The 18002-nt window shown below is 41.9% G+C and overlaps 1 protein-coding gene across 2 annotated transcripts in view; it reads right to left on the bottom strand.

The window, feature by feature from the left end:
* Positions 1–18002, bottom strand: part of slc8a1b (solute carrier family 8 member 1b) — a 134151-nt gene that overhangs the window by 62121 nt on the left and 54028 nt on the right. The window lies entirely within an intron of this gene.

The raw sequence follows: 18002 nt of genomic DNA, 5'->3' as shown, positions 1-18002 counted from the left end.
GTGAATCTATCCACTTTAGTCTACGGGTAACTTGCTTACTTATGGGTAGTGGATAAATTGGTCTTTATTATCAAACCAGCAGTTATCAAATGAAGGTGCAGAGGTTCAATTTGTTATAAACATTAGAGTCTCAATCTCAAATAAACACACTAACACTTCTGTAATACAAATGACTATGTATGTATGTAGGGTATGAAGCGGTTGTAGAAAAAGCAGGTGTAAAAAAACTTTGAAGAAATACCATATTTCACATGAATGTCACTGTTCATTCAAAAAGTGCATTTCCCTCTCAAAATGCTAAAATGTCTATGAATGATCAATATTTTCCATTGGATGGAAACCAGAGACCAAGCTGCAGACAACAGCGAGTCAGATGGCGAGACAGAGGAAAGTGAGCATACTGCTCTTGTATAGTGTGTAGGTTGAAATGAACAGGTGGTTTCACAGTGGGAAGAGGGCTCGGCATCCATCTCCATTCCCAGACCAGCCAGACACCAAGGGTGTTCGAAAATTGACAATGCAATAATGCTGCTAATTGGCTGGAAAATTACATTTAGAGAAGTGTCAAACCTGCTGAGCAGGAGACGTGTGGATGTGTGAACAGTCTGTAGGTGCATACATGCAAGTGTATGAAGACTGCCTCCGTGTAAAAAAGTGTAAATGTGGAGCTGTTTATAGTATATCTTTGTGTATGTGTGATTACAGGCACATTCTCACTCTTTCTACATGTACAGTTCACACAGACTTTGACATGTTGTTGATGCTTTTATAGACTTATAGAGATAAAGTTGTATTAAGGGGGTTCCACAGCGCCGCATGGTAACTTGCCGCCTCAACTCATTTCAATGACAGGCAGGCAGCAGAGGGGAAGCGTTTTTGACCAAGGTGGCAGGGGTATGAAACAGTTGCCAAACACATTAACGCACACATATTTTGCCCTGCTCATAATCCAGGGTGCTGAACCTGGGGCGGTAACCACCTGGTGGCAGGAGCCGCTTTTAAAAGCACGTAGGAAGGTTAGCGGTGTACACGGCGGTTTCCAAGCAGTGGTTTCAATCACCACAAACGTCCAACATTGCTATTATTATTTTGGGGATGACAACATGCAGAGATTATGATGTTACAATCTTTACTGATTGATGGGGTTTGTAGCATTACATTCAGCACACACGCACACACACACACACACACACACACACACACACACACACACACACACACACTAATGGCATTGTTTTCCAGGCAGCAAGGCACCGATGGCATCAAACATCTCAGAATAGAACTGCTGAGGTTTCAGAGGTGAAACCTGAGGAGTTTTTGGAGCAGAGTAATGGATCTGTGTGGCTCTGACACTACACACATGAAGGATTTCAACCAAAAGACCAAACGCACACCATTTGAAATAATAATAACAATAGTAATAACAGTCTGGACTGAAATTAAACCTCGTTCTCGAAGTTATGAGTCATCTTAACATTAATCCTGACAAAATACTGTTTAGATGTGAAAAAAGATACTACGTAAAGTTGTGTGTGTGAGCATGAAGACTGATGGTCAACTGCAGGCTAAAAACTAAATTCTCTGTTGACAATCGATACCGCATTATGTGACACTGGCTGCTGAGGATCAATGACCTCCAGTCTGGACTTACTGGATCATACAAGACTTATGGGATTCACACACGCACGCACACAAGCACGCACGCACATGCACACACATTTGTTTTTTAAGGGCCTATTGGATTTCTCCAGTCCCTTGTAGCGACTGCCGCTGTGAGCCAAGATGGCTGCCTGCCTCTCCCTCAGGATCCGAACTCTTGCAGGCTGGCACGCGTGCAAATACAGTACAGCGTGAACACAGGCTACATAATTTAAAGAGATGGGAGAGATCAATTTGAAATTGAGAGATTGCTTTTTGGTAGTGTCATTTTTCCAGTTTTTCCTCTGACATGACAAAAGTAAATTATCACTTGAGGGAGGAATTACACCTGTATGATTCATGTTAATCTTAAAATCTAAGGTTATATGGGGAGCCTAATACCTCACCTGGTAGAGCTGGTGCCCCATATAGAGAAAGTCTTTGCTGCAGAGGTCTGGATTCGCCCCCCTCCTTCAACCTTCAGCTGTACTTTGAAATAAAGGCATAAAAAGCCCCAAAAAATATAAACATAAAGATTTAACGTGTGACTCTGTCTTGAGCTTGTCAGGTTGGAACAGAGAGTTTCGGATAAACAGCCATTGTACAAACAGCGAGGTCTACCGTGTTCCACTGTGACCCCAGCTGGTTGTGACCTTTGATAAACAGCATTATTTACACCACTGGATGACTGATGGCCTCTGCTTCCTCTGACATTTAAAGAGCTGGGTTTTAGGTTGCCTCGGGCAAAAGAGACAGATGGGCAGACAGAGAGAGAGAGCTCTGCACCAACCAGTATTCTCTACTCTGAACCTGCGTTCACACTGATTTATTGTTTATCTGAGTGATGAGAGACACATCATCTGCATCTACGGTGCACAGCTAGAAGGCTTTGAAAAGGCAGAAAGGGCTCTTTGCTACTTTATTCAATGTAAAGTCGAAGACAAAGAGCAGACACTGTGGACTTCAGTTCATTGAGGTTCAAATCGGCTCATTAGTCACAGGTTGGTTTCAGGCTACAGGTTCGCCATTTAATCTTTATTCCACTCTGCCACTCTGACAATTTCTATCAGATCCATCCAGATGCTCATTAATACATTAATATGTACTCTTTGAAGTGTGAAAAGTTTGATAGGCACGAGGATTTGACACAGCATTAGTTTCAAATCGCTTTGATTTCTGGCTGCAATGACAGCAGTGCAACATTTCATAAGCTTCTGTATTGATTGCGGAGATAGAGTGTAAAAGTGGAGTTTGGGTCCTCTGGGGCACTGGAGGGAGGTCGAGGCTTCAATCTATAAATGACTTTGCTAGAAATTTAAGCCAAACACAGTCGTTTTGTGGATGTGGACTAAAATCACTGATCACAGCCTTATTTCATACTGTGTACACAGTTCAACTCAAACAGTGAATCAGCCGTGGACTGTATCTGATTAAATGGGAGCTTTGTGCTATAACGTGTATGTCGGGTGTCTTCGCTTGACACAGGTTTATAAACTCTAATCATTTAGTCAAGGTGTAGATATATAATCCGCTCGATGTATTCTGGAAGAAGCAGATTTCTTTTGGAGCTCATTAAGACAGCTAGCTCACCTCAGCGAGCACACGCCCACACACCTGCACATGCACACAGATGGAGAGGACAGACTGTGCGAAAGAGGAACGGAGTGAAGTGAGTGGACAGAGGGAGGTCTAGAAAGAGAGAGGACAGATTGAGTGGGATAATGACGGTCTGTTACTGTGATGGGTGGATAAATGAATTCACTTGCTGATTTATTGATTCTCTGACTGGTTTCGGGGTTGGCTGTCTGGTCACAAACTGGATGGGTTGGCGGCTGACTGAATGACTCACGTACATACATACGTCCCTCTCAAAATACTCGAGACATCTCCGCGACATCTCCACCCTCTCTCTCAGACTGAGGCCCTTAGTTCTGACAGAAGATGTTAATCTTTAAAATGGAAACGTGAGAGGCGAGAGCAAATATTTTGTTGGGTGTAAAAAACTTTTTATGAATTCCCATACTGCACATCAGACTTTAGCTCACGTTATTTGGAATATATTAGATTGTATCCATTAGTTACTGTCAAGAGTCAGTTCTGTCAGTCCCTCCTCTCTCCCTTTTGTGTGAGTTTGTCTCCCTTTGTGTGTTTTTCCCTGCATGTGCCTCCCCTTTGTGTTTGTTTCTCCAGGTACGGGTAGGCGTGTTCCCTCCCGGCTGCAGCTTGTTACGCTAATCACCTGAAGGAGTATAAGAACCCTGAGCTGACAGGCATGCAGCGCCGGACCCCTGTTATCCTTCCCTTGGTAAACTCTTCGTCGGATTAGCTCCCGTTTCCCGTTCGTTCAGGTTTTGCGCTCCGTGTTGATTGTTGTTTGTTAATCATTGTCGTCTTTGTTTCTTCCGTAGTTTCCCATGAACCTGTTTCCTGACCATCCGTAGTTTCCCTGTTCCTGTTACCCTCGACCGTGTTTCTGTTTTCCCCTGTATTATTCCCATTTCTGTCGTGTTTATTAAATATTTGTTTGTACTTTTACCCCATGCTCGTGTCTGCATTTGGGTCCAGTCCCTTTGTTGTTATTTCCCCGCACCGTTCATGACAGTTACAGCCCACATTGAGCGACCAACATGATTTAGAAAAGTTATTATTAACCCTGTCAAGGCTTTTGCTTAACAGACAATACTTGTTAGGATGAATAATTTGTCTTTTAATTAGGTTTTTTTTTTGATAATAAGAATTATATAGAAGATAGCCAGACTTTAAAAAAATAAATAAGTTTGCCATGGTCTGTTTCATCTCCAGACACATTCAGTCTTCCTCTCGGTTTTATTTTTTTTCTCTCCTCTCCCCCTTTCAAATCTTTTCCTCCTTTTCTTCTCACCAATGAAAGGAAACTACATGTTTTAATATGGCTGATAATAACTTTGAGCCTGCAAATGTGTTATTTACCTTGTGTTATTTAACTTTACTCTCGTATAATGCAATTTGGTTTCTTATCTTTTCTCTTTTTTGAATGACTGAAAATCCCCATAGCCTTACAGTATTAGGTTTCATTTTTTTAGGTGCAGGGACCTGCTGATTAAAGTTGGAAGAATTAAAATGAGTCTTGAGAAGCTGGTTGTGGGGGACAGATGGTCAGCGCAAAGCAAAGTCTGTGATTTAATCTGACAGGGAAAATGAGATGAGGGTGAAAGGGACAACAAGTGGAGAGAGAGAACAAGTTGAAAGTCTAGATTGAAGCAGAGGGGAAGATCCTCTTTAATGTCATCTGTGTCACGTACACATCAGAGTTGTTGCTTCGTGTGCAGCTGCATGTCTGCTTAAGTCAACGTAAAATGATTAAGCTCATATTTTTAGCTTTGCGGGGTTACAATGTCTCTATTGTACCATGGAGACGAACTGTCACGCACACGCACACGCACACACACACACACACACACACACACACACACACACACACACACACACACACACACACACACACACACACACACACACACACACACACACACACACACACACACACACACCCCTAATGCTTTTTTTCTCATATTGCCAATTAGACAGCAGCGTTTACTATTAGGAGTCTCTTCACTAAAGCTCAGTGCTCATGCTGTCGGATGAAATTTGCACATTCAATCAACTTTTTTTTTTTTTTTAACTTCACAAGCAGCAGTCAGGCCACAATAACAACTTCATAAAACAATACCTCTGGCTGTTGTGGCAGCGGGGAGCACATCTCACAACATTCCTTTCTCTGTGTGTTTGTCTGTGTGTGCTGGGATGAACTGTATTCTCATATTATCCTTAAAATATTCAGCCATAATATGTGCTTATTGTCACTATGAGTATGCCAACAGGAGCTCTGCCTGTGACTTCATTTGAATATTTGTACAATCCTGCGTATGAGTGTGTGTGTATTGGATTCACCTGTCATACCAAGCTGTGGTCGCATCTATTTTTCGCTGTGTTTCAGCGGTTTCTGTTCCAAGCAGTCGAAAGGAAAATTTTAACCCCAATCTGTCGTCGCAGATCCAGCACAGGTTTTCCACGGAGAACAGCTTCTGAAGCAGCTGCAGTAAAGCTTTCCTCTGCATACAGCTGCGGCAGAAGCAGAGCTCCAGTAGGCTTACAACAAGCTGCTTGATGTCTTCATCAATACCTGACACAACTCTTTGTGTTCACATCATGATGGAAATGGGAGACTTTGTGCACCATTTTCCATATATTACTATCAACATCTATGCTGTGCTCACATTCACACAAATTTTAGTGAAAGGAAATACCCACTTTGGGTTCAGAAGGCGGTTATCAACTTCTCTCATGGTAACAGTTGCAGTTAGGACCCCTTAGGTCTTTTAATACTTCCTATCAGTCATTATGCAACAAACGGCTGGAATAAACTTCCTGAAGATGTGAGACTTTCACCCACTCTGACCACTTTTAAAACTAGACTGAACACTTTTATGTTCAATTTTGCTTTCTGCTAAATCTTTGCACTTTTAACGTCCGCACTGTTTTTATTATTGTCTATGTTTTTATTCTCTTTGTCTTTCTGTAATGCATTTTAATTCATGACACGTTGAAATGTGCTGTGAAGCACTTTGAGTCTGCCTTGATGAAAAGTGCTATACAAATAAAGTTGCCTTGCCTTGACTGGCCTATCGTTTAGAATGGGGCTGATGGGTGATCCAGCTTACCGTTACAATACACGATAACGGCCTATAAGGCAACTAATAGGTACAGTAGGGCCATATCGCCTCATATCTATGGTAGTGATTAGCAACTGAACGCCCATTCAAGCGTCTGACAACGGTCAACTCGGCTGATGAACTCTTCTACTGAATATCAGCTCAGTGAGCAACAACTCCAATCAGTCCACTCTCCAGAAACTGGAAAAACAACCTTGTTTCGAGCTTGACAGAAGGCATTTATTGGAGTTTGTCAAACTCGCCTTTTGAAGCATTTTTAGAAACCAAAGGAAGCAATCTTTCAACTGAAGTTTATACACTGAAATGACCAACACACAGACTGTTCATGCTGAAAAAAAGGGAGGAAAGAAGTGATGAAATGGATTGTGAACAGTCCCACTGGAAAATCCTGTGTTTAAATGTGTGTCCTTACACATTTTCCATTTATAAACGACTGTGGGTGTGTATGTGTGTCCTTTTGCACTTAAAAGGGGTTAAAATAGTATTGTGTGTGTGTGTGTGTGTGTGTGTGTGTGTGTGTGTGTGTGCGCGCGTGCGTGTACAGGAACACAGTAGGCTACAGTGCTACAGTAACAGTCAACATCTGTCATGTTAAAGCTCACTTAGCCTAAACATGGAAACTTTTCACTCCCTCATGTGTGTGTGTGAGCGCATGTGCATTACTCATATGGAAGCACTTAACATGTTAGAAGCACTGTCCTACACGCACGCACACACACACACACACACACACACACACACACACACACACACACACACACACACACACACACACACACACACACACACACACACACACACACACACACACACACACACACACACACACACACACACACACACACACACACACACACACACAGTGTGTATTTGTATTTGACATAGTGAGGGATTCCCATTTAACCATGTCTCTCTCTCTCCTTCTCTCTCTCTCTACCCCCCCTCCTCTCACTCTCTCCCCCTGTACAATATCTCTTCCTGCCTTTCTCTCTCTCTCCTCATTCGATTGAATTCATGAATTTATGTAACTCAAGGGGTGAAACAAGTGCAGCCCATCCAGCCATCCATCCAGTAGCTTTTGATCCAATTACCTCAAACCATCATCAGCCTTTTCTATTATTCATACAGAGGGGTCTTACGCTGTAAACAAATAAGTAACATAATATGAGCGCACACACTAACACACATTGTGGTTGATATGAGAGAGCGGGCTGAGAGACGATGCCTGGAGGGTGCAGCCAAATTACATACTGTACACATACACACACGCGCGCGCGCACACACACAAAGCCTAGATAGATACACACACATGCAAACATATACAGTAACACACTTGAAAATACCTTCAGAATTACGACTACTTTCATTTCATTATTGCACGACTGTATTGATTATCTTCATTTTGAAGTTCAGTGAAAGAGAGACGACATTAGAGACAGAGGGAGACTATGCCGCAGTGAAGCAATGCAGCAGCCGGAGCATGCAGCACGTGTGACAACAAATTGGGTCTGTGTGTGTGTGTGCGTATGTATGTGTGTGTGTGTTTGTGAGTGTGTGTAAATGCATCCACTCATAGGCACGTATTAGTGTGTCTCTGTGTGTGTGAGTGGTGATATAATATTAATGCTCCCTGATGGAGTGTTGCAGCAGTTCCACATCAAAGCAGCGCAGAGTGGAAAAACAGCCAGTTACAAGCTTCTTAAACAGCACAACAAAACACCAAGGGAAGGGCTGTGTGTGTGTGTCTGAGTGCACACCGGTGTATTATTAATGCCTGTAATGGCAGTGCGTGTCACTGTGGTTCAGAATAAGTGTTTTAAACTTCACATGACAGACCAAAGTTTAACCAAAGTAGTTTCTTCCAAAGGCCTGAAAAAAGTAATTTGTAGTCTCACTACTTCCGATAGCGATGGGGTCCACCGTAACATAACATTTGGTGATTTTCGAGAGATTCCTGTCCGTCCTGTGCTATTCCTACTGGTTTGAAGTAGCAGAGTCTTTGCCAGACTTTGTTGTCTCTCCCAGGGCATTTAATACCGCCATTTTGTGCGCCGTGGACGGACTTTCACCCAAGACAGCGTGGTTTGTGTCACATGCGCCACTAGTTACATAACAAAGGTACATATTTTAACCCCACCCATGATCTGCTTTGTTATCTTATAACCATATGCACGCGCAGGTCTACCCAGGGTATTGACAAAAGACGTCAAGGGCTCCTGATTTTTTTTTAAGGCGCTTTAACCATGACCAGAATCAAACCTTACAGGCGTGCAGAAGATTAGACAATCCAGTCTCTCATTCCCTCTGACGTCATTCGGTATCTGTGAAACTAAACATGGAGCTGTGAACCAAATAAAACTCCGGTCTTTAATATCGCAGCACAAGAACGATGCGCTCTACTTACACCGACAGTTTGTCTGTATACTGTCTGTGATTTCACTATAACGACTATACCGCTCCATTTACTGTGACTCTCTGTTTCGGTATGTGCACATCATAGGTGCACGTACACTTATCAGTGAGTGTGTGTGTGTGTGTGTGTAGACTAGACAGGTTGCTCTGCAATGAGAGACTGAAGTCATGGAAAATATGCAGCTAGTTTACACTGCTTCTCTAAACAATGAGAAACTGACAGAAAGAAAGTTAGGGAGACATACAGTACATGGGGAGTGAGTGTGTGTGTGTGTGTGTGTGTGTGTGTGTGTGTGTGTGTGTGTGTGTGTGTGTGTGTGTGTGTTTGTGTGTGTGTGTAGGAGAGGGAGTGAGATAGAGAATGAGAGATGGTGTGTGTATGAAGTGAAGGAAAGAAAAAACTGAGTCAGAGGAAGAGAAGGAGAAAGGAGAGTGATGAAGAGGAAAACATGTTTTTATCAGCTCCGCCTGCCCTTCCTTGGCTGGAAAATTATATTTCCGTTTCTGAGTGTGTGTGTGTGTGTGTGTGTGTGTGTGTGCGCCTGTGTGAGTGTGTGTGTGTGTGTATTTGTATGTGTGGCCTATGTTAGTCAGCAGAAAGCATATGAAAAGAGCACAAGTCGTATTTTAAAATTTCCACACGTGCAACAGCCTATGTAAGACTCTGTATAACGGGTTCACTACTGCAAAGGTCATTTTCAACACTTCCATGCGAGTGAGTCAGTTAGTTTACAACTACACAACATCTGTTACATCTTAAACACGCAGCTGTCACAACAATATACATGACCACAATAAATAGGAAGAAAAAAAAAAAGGCAGGGACAAGCAAGTGTCCCCTCAAAGATATGATGTCCAGCTTTGTCTTGATGACGTCACGCAACAACGGTGTTTACGGAAGCCAACATGGCAAAGGCAACAGGACATTATGGCTTAATGCTAAAAACAGTGTGTGTGGTGGCACCCCAAATACTAATGAGGTCTAGAACTTCACTATCCCTCCACTGGCTGCCTGCTTCACTGTTGTCCTCCATGTTTGTTTTGATTACTGTACTCTAAGGGGGGAATTGTTGGGTCTATGTAAATCATAAATAAGTCATAGAGTGTGGTCTTTACCTTGTTTGTAAAATGTCTTGAGATAACGTTTGTTATGATTTGGCACTAGAAATAAAATTGAATTGAATTGAATTCTGTTCCTGGCTTAAATGCGACCGGGCTGTCCAGATTACAGTCGCATTCAAAAATCCGATACATATCCGACTCAGTACCACATTTAAAGTGGCCTGATTCTGATTCGAAAATGTCAGATTCTATGCGACTCGTGCTGTTCACACCGTCAAAACCAAATCAGATATGGGTCACATAGGAGCGAAAAAATCAGATTCAGGTCACTTGGAACTGCAGTGTGAACGTAGCCTAAAAATAAGAATGATATAGATGTTATTTGTCCCGCCGAAGCAAACACTAGCCCCTTATTAAAGTCCAATGTTTTGTTGTCTCATCCATCGAGCAGAGCTCCCCCCTCTGTGACTCTAAAACCACAGCAAACAATTTTCTCCATCGCTTCCGACAGACAGGAGTCATAATTCCTTTGGCTGCTACCTGGACGTAAATATAATGTCGTTTTGGGAGATTTGCTTAAATGACTGATTCTGCTTTTTTTCATGGGACGAGGGTTCTCATCCATGCAATGGCCACAAACACACACAACTAAGACACACATACCAAGCAGCAAACTATTTATCCACTCAAACTGGAATAGAAATAATACACTCTTGTTCATCTTCTTATCAAATCTGAAGGACCCATCTGGGGCCGTCCAACCCTGCTGCCTGTCTGCACGAACAGCCCTCAGCTGACAATCATCCTGCCAAGCCATTGGCCAATTAGGACACGGTTACCATGGTTCCCGGCACACACTCAGGCTCTCACTTCTCACCTCCGACGGTCTACGCCTACTCACGGCATGGAGAGATGAAGGAATGATGGGAAGATTAAAAAAAAGAGAGAGAGAGAGAGAGAGAGAGAGAGAAAGAGACGTGGAAACAAGAAATTAAATACTTAGAATAAACCTGCATAATAAGATTTGACTCCTGCATTAAAAATGAATAGAGATAATCAGCAGTGAGCCGTACACGCTGGACTCTAGTGCCTTTACTCCATGCATAAAAGATGTGGCTACAGAGAAAGAGTAAATTGTACTTATTGTTATCTATTAGACATTCTAGACATAAGTTCATCTACAGTAGTATCTCCAACAAGATTGTGTTGTAATCTGAAAGATAGTATACTTTTAACTAGTTTTTTTCTTGGAACTGTCACAAGGAAGAGGAACAGATACTGTCACAGGTGTCTCCGATTTAGCCAAGTTTGGGCAAATTTGACTTTGGAAGGATCCCATGACGCCGTGTCTGTTGAGAGCCAAAACCCTGCTAAATTCCATAGAGGAAAGGGCTGTTTTTCTTAGCTCCTAAATAATGGGAGGTTTGTTTCTCACTGCAGCAGCACCAACTATCTTAGATGTCCAATGTTGGAAGGAGTAATAATAGACAACATAACAAAAAAACAAACATCAGTACCACTTCTGAATGATGGGAAACAGACCAACATTTAGTTTTCTAGTAATGAAAATAAGATGTTTTGGACTCATTTGGCCTTGAAAAATGTCATTGCCATGTCATTTTGTTACGGTATTGAATTGTTAATGTATTGTAACAATGATAAATGGATGGATAAAGGTAACCTAAGTCAGACGGACAGAAAAAAAGCTTCTTCATCGTATACTTATGTGACACAAATAGGCATAATGCACCAATTGCATAGACACACGCATAAACACACTCAAACATGCACTGCAGGGCATGAACGCAATCCTGCAGCAGCGGTGTCTGATTGTACGTGCAAGTGTTCAAACACTCACACACACTCACACATACTCCCTTCCCACATAAAAATCCTGCCTCGAAGGAACGATCGATAAAGTGCTTCTTGAATTCCTCAGCTTCTCAAAGGGGGAAAGAGAGAGAGAGAGAGAGAGAGAGAGAGAGAGAGAGAGAGAGAGAGAGAGAGAGAGAGAGAGAGGGAGAGAGAGAGAGACAGACCTTGTCTGACAGTTGTCCCCATTCCTCACTCATCCAATCTTTTCTAAAGAGGGAGGAGGAGATGGAGGTAAGATATGGTAAGAGGGAGAGAAAGAGAGATCGGAATCAACATTTGTTCAAGGTTTTGAAGAAAAGTAATGCAGATATACCGTTTACGCATGGCACAAATGATAGGAGGGAAGGATGTGAGGAAAGAAGGAAGGACAGAAAGGGAGCGGAAGAGAGAGAAGCCTAAATAGCCAAGACCAGAAAAAATGGAGGGATATAATGAGCAGCAAAAAAGAAGAGAGAAGATGCGAAAGGGAATGTACGAGCCAACCAAGTTATTTGAGATTATTGAAAAAGAAAGAGGCATTTAAAGATGGCAGTGTTAGGGAAGATGGGAGGAAGAGAAGAACAGGGGGATGGGGAAAAGGAAAGGAAAAAGGGAAGATTAGATGGGTAGAATAAAACATAAAGCAATGAAAGAAATAAAGAATCAATCTCAGTAATAATAACGAGTTATCAGAGTCAATGAGAAAGAGTGGAGGGCATAAAGAAAGGATGAAGCTGGGTAATGAGAGGGGGGGGGGGGGCATCCTGATCAGGCAGAGGCAAATGGACTGACGTAAGAATTGGAGGATAAAGGGGATGAAATAAGAAACGAAGGAAGGCAGAGAGAGAGAGAGTGACAAAGAAAATTTAACCGAGCCATCAGCGGTGTCAAGGGAAAAATAGAGGGAGAAGATGGAGAAAGACATTCAAGCCAGAAAAGGAGGATCAATGCAAAGATGAAAAAAAAACAGTAAAAAGATGGAGGAAAAAGACGGGGGATATATTATTTTAAAGCCCTGAGGAAAAGAGAGCTAGCAATAGGTGGGATACAGGATATTAAAAGGGTAAATAGAAGAGGAGGGAAAGATAAGACCTGATATCAAAGATGAAGAGGAGAGAGGAGAGGGGAAAAAGGAGGGAGCGACAGAGGTAGGGAGGGCAAAGCATGTGGAGATCAATAGTGATTAAGTTGGTGGAAAGCAAAGAAGGAATGCAGAGAGGAATATATAAGCTGAGCCATACATCAGTGGAAGACACCATCTTAAGCACACTGCTCCTCAGCGCTTTTGAGGGATAGCTATCAGCTCAGTGGAGACATGCAGTGAATCACTAAACGCCTGAACCACCAGCCGGCGCAACTGTCCACTCACAAAATGTACAGTTTGTATGAGAAGAGCTAGCAAAGAAAGCAAACGTTATTCCAGAAAATCAAAACTGTTCCTTTCACTTCTCATGATGTATGTTTTGGTGTGTATTTTGAAAATGTATTAGCGAGATATTGAATTTGAAAGTGGATTACAGTAGTCTTTCGAGTTGCTAAGCTGTAAGGTGGAAGTTGTGCTTGTTTAAAAACTGGACAATGTGGGAAATCTGCCCAAGGGCCCCAAAAGTTATACGGCTTCATTGCATTCATTCATTCATCTTCAACCGCTTGTCCCTGTCTTGGTCGCGGGAGGGCTCTAGCCAATCCCAGCTGACTACGGGCGTGAGGTGGGGTACACCCTGGACAGGACGCCAGTCTATCACAGGGCACATAGAGACGAACAGAGACAATGGTAATTTAATCACAAGCAGATTAATTTAGGGACTTTGACTTTGCACTATTAAAATACAATATTAAAGGTTGAATATGGAGAATGAGCAGAACACCGCCGTCTAGTGACTAAAGATCTTACTCACAAAAACAAAATATAATTCCAGCGGTCTGGTTGCCAGGTTCGTTGCCCATTGTGTCAAATGATCAGCATCATGTAAAGTGATGAATCGTACAGGGTAACGACTAATAACAGGATTTAACGTTAGCCAGTCTCAACTGGAAGTCTTTCTTTGAGTGGTGTGTAATCGATTAGCTAGCTAGCTCTCAACTCAAAAGGATTCCTTGTTTCTGTAGCCGAACAACAGACAACTCTAGCAACCCGCAATGCTGCTATGGGCAGGTATAACTTAAATAGAATCTGACAGAAAGTCACTGTCAAACCCGTAAACAAATTACTTAAATATTATTTCAGACTAAATATATATATTTTTAATGGAAAAGCAATACTTTCATTCTGTACCCCTCAAAATGCCCCATAGGTGTATCATTATTATTGTTAAATAAAGCTTTAAAAAAGATTCTACATATTCAACCTTTAATAGCGCTGGATGCTGCACTTTATGGTGTGGTCCCATCCTGTAGATTGGCCCTGTGACGATTTGTATTTTGTTTGTTTTATTGTTTTAGTTTAGAGTGAAGTCAATGAGTACCTTGCTGATTTGATTCCCATCTACAAATATCACTGACACTACTAATAATACAGCTACTACTATTCCTTACTACTCCAACGTGTCTGCTTTTTTAAACCACTGTGTTTAGTGCTATCTTTGGATGAGCACTGTTTCAAAACAGAATTTAATCTGCTCTGTTTTTAAGGCTCTGGGGAGATCTCTCTACTAATCAGGACACTCCGAACAGCACATGCTGCTCATCTGTCTTTGTGGTGCTGGTGACTGGAGGTTTAAATCGTCTTTGGTACTTCTGTCACAACCTAGGAATTTTCTGAAATAGTGTTGATTGCACACACATATACAGGACTTATACATGTTAAACATCTTCCAAATCTTTGAAGCAGCTTCTCAACTTTTCAGCTTTCAGCATTCCAACGCATTTTCTGCAGGAAATGCATTGTCTAGTTTACATTATGCTCCAATGGTTCATATTCCAAAATTAATTTCTGTTTAAGGTAAGGGCCCTGAAGAAGATGTTTGCCCCCGGAAACACCTAATCTGGTAATCTACAATTCAGCTCAGCACCAACATAATCTCTGACCCTGTCAGGGATAGAATAAGATACAGTTCTGCGTGTTATCCTTGGTGTTTTAAATGTTTCAAACCCTGCCAGCAGTAATCTTTGCGTGACATCAAAGGCACCACATCCATATCTATCTATAGTCTACTATTTGTATTTGTCAGAAATAGAAGGAAAGGCTGAATATGAGCATCACTTCATACAGTATGTCAGTCATCTCACCATCAACTTGTCAGCTCGGTCTCATTTCGTCTGATTGTACTTGCACAAACATCACGTTTCACTGCAAAAACAATTACACTTGCTGCATGCATTTTCTAATTACAGTATAATAGGCAGTGAAGTGAGCCATGTCCTAAACTATATTCTGCTATGGTTCTTGATAAGCACCAACTAACTGAGCCTTTAAACCTCATTACCATCTACTCTGACTTAATTTAACTTATTACCTCAAATATTGCTGAGCTCTTCAGTGCACACACGTAAAGTCACTCTTGGTAAGAAAAGCTCAATAGCTTAACTTTGGGTGTGAAATACCTCATACAGCTTTCTTCAGTGCATGCAGCAAGAACAAAGCTGTGCTTTGGGTGATGTGGACGGTTCAACTGATCAATGTAATTTAAGTCACTGTAATAAACAGAACTGCAGCTGTTTTGCACACTCATTTCCCTCTGGTGCTGTTTCATACTGTCAGAGGGGTCATTTTTCCACATCTGACTACATCTGAGAATGAGGCCAGACACCACATGTAATATTCACCAGGAGGGGGATAAAAATCTATATTCTAGAGATGAAAGAGGTGACAGTGAGAGACAGAATAAGGAGGTAATGATGAATGACTTCATTTTAAAGATGATTTCGTGGAAAATGTTCTCCCTGTTGCTCACATGCACATATGTGCTGTACACATCAGTTCAGAAATGCATCTTCTGAAACATTCATCACACCCACTACAGATCCCACAGATCTCTGTCTGAGCCATCCATCATTTAAACCAGCAACCAGTGGCACATTTTGAAGATGGATGTGTCAGTTTCTGCAAATCTTCTGCAGCTGAGGATGCAGCAGCGGTGTGTGCTGTTTAACAGAGAAACAGGTAAAAAGTATTTTTTTTATATTCTTTCTGCCCTTAATTAGATCACGTCTACTGGTCTAATGGAAGCTGCTACACCACAACAACCATGGTCATGGCATGATTCAGGATGTACACACACACGCACAGACAGACAGACAGTCACCTATTAAAAATGATCCAGCAACCAAGAAATTGTAACCATTTATCCATGTGCTCTGCTTTCCAAAAGTAGCTTTTAACCTGATTAAACACACACTCTCCCTCTCTGACTCGCTTGTCATCTCTCACACACGTGTACAGACACACACACACACACACACTAGACAGTTACGCAAGTTAGTAGCTAATTATTTCTCCAATCATTGCTCTGATTGGTCACTAAATTAAACCATCCAATTCACAGTGATTAGAGCAGCTGCATGGCTATTCGTCACGCTCCTAACACACTCACAAGAACACACACTCACACACACAAGTGCCATGAAGCTGTAAACATGGTTCATGAAATAGGATGACTCAAGATGTCACTTTACATCTTATCACACAAGCATCCTCCTAAAAATATTAAAAATGTGACTTATACCACTGTATAAAGAACAACTCAAGCAGTATTTACCCACAGTGCACTTGGCTGTGGGACTTGTGTGACAAGTCAGATGCATAGTTGATGCTGGAGGCACAAAGTCACAAAAACTCCCCAAGAAACCTTTTCTTCAACTGCAACATACACTTGATATAAACCACCGCACAAACAGGTATGAACCCTCCAGCCTCCAGATCTCTCCCCCACATGCAAAAACACTCACACACAGACACTTACACATCGCTGTGGTTTTGAATTATGAATTTGCAGAGTGGCAGATGAATAAAAGATGACAGCGGAGGCGGTGTAGAGGGACCTGCACTGTCATACGTTACTAAAATCAAACCGCAGCCGGGATTTCCTCTTTCTCTGCGTGTTTATGGGGAAGTGTTTATGGGCTAGTTTCCTCTGAGGACTCTCAGTCTATCTTTAGGTCCCAACCCTCTGCTCCGGTCTGCTTGGCTGTCAGGTAGCGGTGCTGCACGTCCAGCTGATTAGAAGAATCTCAAATTGCCTAAAGGCTAGTTGTAGTACCCCCCTCCCCGCACTGCTAGACTTGTGTGCAGTCATGCTTACAGTCTGTTTCATCAGATTTAACCACTGTGGAAAAGCTGCTGCCTTTGATTGGTTTTTGTTTGTTTCAAAGTTTTAAAGGGAAGAAACACTCATGCACGTCCTTGATTAGAGTTATCACATGTCTGTTTGTCCAATATAAGGGTGAAGCCAGAAACAACAAGCTTACTAATTATCACATTATAAGTAAGTTGTTTGTTTAACTCGTACAATGTGCAAAAACACACACATTAAGTGGCAATTTTGCAGATGTCATGCACTGGAATATTTCTTGGCCAGGTGCAGCAACAGAAAGACTCTGGCTGCACCCATTATCATTCTGCTATAGGGGGGGAGGGGGGGGCAATGCTCTGGCTTGTTTCTGTTTCTTTAAATGAATCAGAATCATCGTGGGCATAGCAGAAGGGGAGGAGAAAGCCAGGTGGAGGCCAATGGCAGACTTATACTCAATCTACATATAGTGAGTCAGGCAGTCAAACAGAAACCATACTCCAGTGCACAGATTGGTCTGGCTATGTGAGACTAAAGCTAAGTGACTGCTATTTTTGACAACAAAACAAACCATGTTTAGGCAAAACAGATGTGCAATCTACAATACAAACTAAATACCAAATTATATAAAATAACATGAATAGACTTTTTAATAAAATGAATAGAAAACCAAGCTAAAAGATATAACACAGACTGACAAAACCATTTTAGATCCTGGAAATGCCTATCAACACTACCTTGTGGTAGCTATTGTTAAACGGCCTTCTGGGTTTTGTCAAAGATTGCAAGGGATTTATTTTTCAGAAGAAAAAAAAAATGATGCAGTGTCAAAATCGCCTGGACAAACGCAACACTTTAGCAGAGTCAAGAGTAACCCAGCAGATCTCGGGCTTACAGAATTATTGTTTCCAGTATTGTCAGATCAGAGCGTAATCCCGCACGGCACCGTGTAAACCTCACTGACGTCGGAGAAAAAAATAACATGTTGACAAAAAACATCAGATTCTTTATTCCCTGGCTGTTTGAGAATGTAGGAGAAGATTAAGAGGATTCACATCTGGCTGACAGAGCGATAAAGGGGGAAAAGGTGAAGGAA

The sequence above is a fragment of the Echiichthys vipera genome (assembly GCF_963691815.1).
Source record: "Echiichthys vipera genome assembly, chromosome: 11".
In the NCBI taxonomy this organism is placed as follows: Eukaryota; Metazoa; Chordata; class Actinopteri; order Perciformes; family Trachinidae; genus Echiichthys; species Echiichthys vipera.
Note: the sequence above shows the minus strand (reverse complement) of the source record. Positions and strands in the feature narration are given on the sequence as shown.